The sequence below is a fragment of the Ovis aries genome, chromosome 1 (assembly GCF_016772045.2).
Source record: "Ovis aries strain OAR_USU_Benz2616 breed Rambouillet chromosome 1, ARS-UI_Ramb_v3.0, whole genome shotgun sequence".
NCBI classification, from domain to species: domain Eukaryota; kingdom Metazoa; phylum Chordata; class Mammalia; order Artiodactyla; family Bovidae; genus Ovis; species Ovis aries.
This window is the reverse complement of record NC_056054.1, coordinates 200,888,706-200,894,697: the sequence shown is the minus strand read 5'-3', so window position 1 is coordinate 200,894,697 and position 5,992 is coordinate 200,888,706. Positions and strand designations below refer to the sequence as shown.

Below are 5,992 nucleotides of genomic sequence, written 5' to 3'. Positions count from 1 at the left end.
TCAAGTTTTCCCAGCACTATTTATTGAAGAGGCTGTCTTTGCTCCATTGTATATTCTTGCCTCCTTTGTCAAAAAGAAGGTACCCATGCATGGGTTTATTTCTTGGCTTTCTATGTTGTTCCATTGGTCTATGATTCTGTTTTCGTGCCAGTACCACACTGTCTTGATGGCTGTAGCTTTGTAGTATAATCTGAAGTCAGGAGGGTTCATTTCTCCAGCTCCATTCTTCTTTTACAAGACTGCTTTGGCTATTCAGGGTCTTTTGTGTTTCCATATGAATTGTGAAATTTCCTGTTCTAGTTCTGAGAAAAATGCCATTGGTAATTTGATAGGGATCGCATTGACTCTGTAGATTGCATTTGGTAGTATAGTCATTTTCACAATATGGATTCTTCCTACCCAGGAACATGGAATATCTCTCCATCTGTTTATGTCATCTTTGATTTCTTTCATTAGGGTCTTATACTTTTCTGTGTACAGTTCTTTTGTCTGCTTAGGTAAGTTTATTCCTAGATATTTAATTCTTTTTGTTGCAATGGTGAATGGGATTGATTCCTTAATTTCTCTTTCTGATTTTTCATTGTTAGTGTATAGAAATGCAAGTGATTTCTGTGTATTGATTTTGTATCCTGCAACTTTGCTAAATTCACTGATTAGCTCTAGTAATTTTCTGCTACTATTTTTAGGGTTTTCTATGTACAGTATCATGTCATCTGCAAACAGTGAGAGCTTTACTTCTTCTTTTCCGATCTAGATTCCTTTTCTTTCTTTTTCTTCTCTGACTGCTGTAGCTAGGACTTCCAGAACTATGTTGAATAATAGTGGTGAAAGTGGACACCCTTGTCTTGTTCCTGATCTTAGGGGGAATGCTTTTAGTTTTTCACCATTGAGAAAAATGTTTGGTGTAAGCTTATCATATATGGCGTTTACTATGTTGAGGTAGGTTCCTTCTATGCCCATTTTTTGAAGAGTTTTAATCATAAAAACTGAAGTTTGGGTGCTGAATTTTGTCAAAGTCTTTTTCTGCATCTATTGAGATTATCATATGGTTTTTATCTTTCAATTTGCTGCTATGGTATATCACATTGATTGATTTGCATATATTGAAGAATCCTTGCATCCCTGGAATAAACCCAACTTGGGATCATGGTGTGTGAGCTTTTGTTGAATTCTGTTTGCTAAAATTTTGTTGAGGATTTTTGCATCTATGTTCATCAGTGATATTGGCCTACAGTTTTCTTTTTTTGTGTTGTCTTTGTCTGGTTTTGGTATCAGGGTGATGGTGGCCTCATAGAATGAGTTTGGAAGTGTTCCTTCCTCTGGAATTTTTTGAAAGAATTTTAGAAGGATAGGCATTAGCTCTTCTCTAATTGTTTGATAGAATTCTCCTGTGAAGCCATCTGGTCCTGGGCTTTTGTTTTTTGGGAGATTTTTTATCACAGCTTCAATTTTGGTGCTTGTAATTGGGTGATTCATAATTTCTATTTCTTCCTGGTTCAGTCTTGGAAGATTGAACTTTTCTAAGAATCTGTCCATTTCTTTGAGGTTATCAATTTTATTGCCATATTGTTGTTCATAATAGTCTCTTATAATCCTTTGTATTTCTGTATTGTCTGTTGCAACCTCTCCTTTTTCATTTCTAATTTTGTTGATTTAATTCTTCTTTTTTCCTTGATGAGTCTGGCTAAAGGTTTGTCAATTTTGTTTATCTTCTCAAAGAACCAGCATTTACTTTTATTAATCTTTACTGTTATTTCTTTCATTTCTTTTTCAATTATTTCTGCTCTGATCTTTATGATTTCTTTCCTTCTACTAATTTTTTTTGTTGTTTTTCCAGTTTTTTTTTACATTTCCAGTAACCTTAAGTTGTCTATTCGATGTTTTTGTTTCTTGAGGTAGGATTGCATTGTTATAAACTTCCCTCTTAGAACTGCTTTTGCTGCATCCCATAGGTTTTGAGTTGTTGTGTTTTCATTGTCATTTGTTTCTAGAAATTTTTTAATTTCACCATTTGATTTCTTCAGTAACCTGTTGGCTATTTAAAAACGTATTGTTTAATCTCCATGGGTTTGTGGGTTTTTATTTATTTATTTATTTATTTGGTAATTGATATCTAGTCTCATAGCATTGTGGTCAGAGAAGACGCTTGATATGATTTCAGTTTTCTTAAATTTACTGAGGTTTGATTTGTGACCCAAGATGTGGTCTATCCTGGGGAATGTTCCATGTGCACTGGAGAAGAAGGTGTATTCTTCTGTATTTGGATAGAATGTCCTGAAGATATTAATGAGATCCATCTCATCTAATATATCATTTAAGACTTGTGTTTCCTTCTTAATTTTCTGTTTTAATGATCTTTCCATTGGTGTGAGTGGGGTGTTAAAGTCTCCTACTATTATTGTGCTACTGTCAATTTCCCCTTTTATGTCTGTTAGTGTTTGTCTTACGTATTGAGGTGCTCCTATGTGGGGTGCATCAGTTCAGTTCAGTTGCTCAGTCATGTCCAACTCTTTCTGACCCCATGAATCGCAGCACACCAGGCCTCCCTGTCCATCACCAACTCCCGGAGTTCACTCAGACTCACATCCATCGAGACAGTGATGCCATCCAGCCATCTCATCCTCTGTCGTCCCTTTCTCCTCCTGCCCCCAATCCCTCCCAGCATCAGAGTCTTTTCCAATGAGTCAACTCTTCGCATGAGATGGCCAAAGTACTAGAGTTTCAGCTTTAGCATCATTCCCTCCAAAGAAATCCCAGGGCTGATCTCCTGTGATGCTGGCCTGTGGGGAGAGAAAGGCTATGGTGATGGCTCCACCCCCTAAGCATGACTCAGCATATCACCTTGCTTCCATGGCTGCCTGGCTTTCCTCCACAGGCATTTCCCACCACAATCTCCTCCCTCACATCCCCTCAATCCATCTCTCTACAGTCAACAGCAGCCCTCACCTTGGGATTGCTCCACAATGCCTAAACTCCAACTCCCAAGCCACTGCACCTTCCCGGGCACCTGCATCCCTGTCCAGGGTATGTAGGGCTGAGGCAAGGACTAATTGATTCTCATTCCGTTTAGGCTGCCACAGATCAGCTCTTTCACTCTCAGCCTTAAATGTTTCTCCTCTGACTCAGACAATTGCCCCGATGTGGGGATCAGACCCCTGCTTCAGTTCCCCCACCTGCCAAGGGCAGGTCCAGTCCTACTAACACTCCTGTTTTCCCCCCTAGCTCCTTCATCCTACTGAGTTTTGCATGGGGCTATATATTCTTTTCCACTCATCAGGTATTCCTGTCCACTCTTGGCTGGTGTTCTGCATGCACTTATGTGTCTGAAGGTGTATTCCTGAAGTATCTGTGGACAGAGATGTACTCCACATTTACCTACTCCTCTGCCATCTTATTCTCCCAGGTGGGGTTCGAAGAGAGAAATCCTATCTTTGCCAGAGCTTTAGGTGTTTCATATAACTATGGGCCCATAAATTGTTAGGACAAAGAAGAAACTTACAGCTCTGAATCGAAGGATCAGGAAGTTTGTTCTCTCTGCGTGGCTGAGAAGTTTTTCACCTAGCAGGATGGGGTAGGGGGTGGGGGTGGGGACAAATGTCCCCATAAAATAGAGTGCAATCTGCAATCTGCGTTTGGCTGTAACCCAGGAGTAACGTCAGAAACAGGTGAGAATGACCACCTTAACTCATCGGGCCCGTCATACTGAAGTAGGGAATAATTCTGAAAAGAAGGTAGAAAGCGAGGAAGATATGAATCAAGACCGAAATCAAGACAATGAGGACATTGGAGACTCTAAGGATATCCGCCTCACCCTTATGGAAGAAGTATTGCTCCTGGGACTAAAAGATAAAGAGGGTTACACATCTTTCTGGAATGACTACATATCATCTGGCCTGCAAGGCGGCATCCTGATAGAGCTGGCCATGTGAGGTCGAATCTATCTAGAACCCCCAACCATGCGTAAGAAGTGACTACTAGACAGAAAGGTACTGCTAAAGTCAGACAGCCCAATGGGTGATGTTTTACTGGATGAGACTCTCAAACACATCAAAGCAACTGAACCCACAGAAACTGTCCAAACATGGATAGAGCTACTCATCAGTGAGACCTGGAACCCTTTCAAATTACAGGACCGGTTGAGAAATGTAAGAGAGAGAATTGCAAAGAACCTAGTAGAGAAGGGTATTCTAACCATTGAGAAGCAGAATTTCCTCCTATTTGACATGACTACTCACCCCGTGACCAATACAACAGAGAAGCAACAACTAGTGACAAAACTTCAAGACAGTGTCCTAGAGCGGTGGGTAAATGACCCTCAGTGCATGGACAAGTGAACACTAGCACTGCTGGTGCTAGCCCACTCCTCCAATGTGCTAGAGAGTGTCTTCTCCTCTCTGACAGGTGACAAGTGTATGGCGATGAGTCGAGCCAAGGATCTAGTAGAACTGGACCCTGAGGTAGAGGGGACAAAGCACAGTGGCACAGAGATGATCTGGGCTGTGCTGGCAGCCTTCAGTAAATCGTAAGCCAGCTGTTGTGTTTCTCCTTTTCCATTGCTGGCCAGTGACTATCAGAGACACCATCACAGAGTTTTGTGTGATGAGATGTTTTCCATCATTTTTTTTTCCCTCTTGAATCAAAGTTGTTATTTGGGGAAAGCAACTTCAGGGCTTCTCCATAGACCTTGTCTCTTATAAGCAGGCTTTATATCTCCCTATACTTCCACTCCAGAGGTGAATAAATTGGGTGAACCAGCACTCACCCAGTAAACATTTTCTCTCATTTCTTGGCTCACTTCCATCCAGTGTGCTTTTGGATTATCAGGAATATTTCAGTGAGATTTGGATCTCTCTAGCCATAGAATGTGAATGAGATGTAGAGCAAACCATTTATCTCATTTTTTAAAGTTTGTTTTCTGTCTTAAATATATGTTTTCAGCCTATCTCTCAGGCTCTGCTAAGTAATGTAGCTTATTGAAGTAGCCATCTCTTTGAATAAGGGGCAATGGAAATAAAACTGATTTTTGGAGCTAAAAAAGAAGAAGAAGAAGAAGAAGAAGAAGAAGAAGAAGAAGAAGAAACTTATAGATATGTGGTACAATTCTATTAACCTTAGGGTCACAGAAATGTAGGACCAGAGAGGTCAGCTTCTCTGGGTAACACAGCAAGTCAGTGACAGAATGGAGACCACCCCTGCCCTCAGTTTTTCTTGCTCTCATTCATTCCACAATTCTTTCTCCTTCTCTCTCTCCTTGTAGTTTCTGAGAGTTTATATATGTAGATATGTACTGAATATCATATTATATATAATATGCAGGGGTATGTGGCACCATATAGTCAGACAAGAGGCCAGTTGCTTCCAGAAGCAGGTGAGGTGTCCCAGATGTTAAAATGCAATTCAGTCAAACAATGGCATAGAGTCCAAAGAAAACAGTCAAGGCAACACTTAGATTGAAATGGCTATGTATGCCAAAATCCTTCTCAGTCAGGCACAAGTGGTCTGGGCGATGCCTGGGTCATTATAACCCATGAGCTCACTCTGGGGCAGACTTGGCTAGTTCTGGGCGGGTGTGTTAATCTGTTTAAGCCTTTTAGACTTGTTCCCCATGGGCATTCAGATAAGGGGCTGAGAAAGGGATAACTTAGGAGTTTTGGATTAACAGATACACACTACTATATATAAAGTACATAAACAACAAGGACCTATGTATAGCACAGGGAACTATATTCGATATCCTGTAATAATCTATGGTGGAAAAGAATCTGAAAAATTACAGCTATATATGTATAACTGAATCACTTTGCTGTACAGCTGAAACTAACATGACATTGTAAATCAATGGTACTTTAATTTTAAAAACAGGTGGAGTTCATTTTCTATCTCCTTCACTCTGGCCCTGTGATTGCTTTGACCAACAGAATATGATAGGAATGATATTCTGGGATTTCTGACCCTAGACTTAAGAGCACTGGCAGCTTCCATTTCCTTCCTC

General features: G+C 40.4%; 1 pseudogene; it reads left to right on the top strand.

Moving 5' to 3' along the window:
- The first annotated feature begins 3,630 nt into the window (after positions 1-3,630).
- Positions 3,631-5,034, top strand: LOC101111595 (Golgi phosphoprotein 3-like; annotated as a pseudogene).
- Positions 5,035-5,992: the final 958 nt, after the last annotated feature.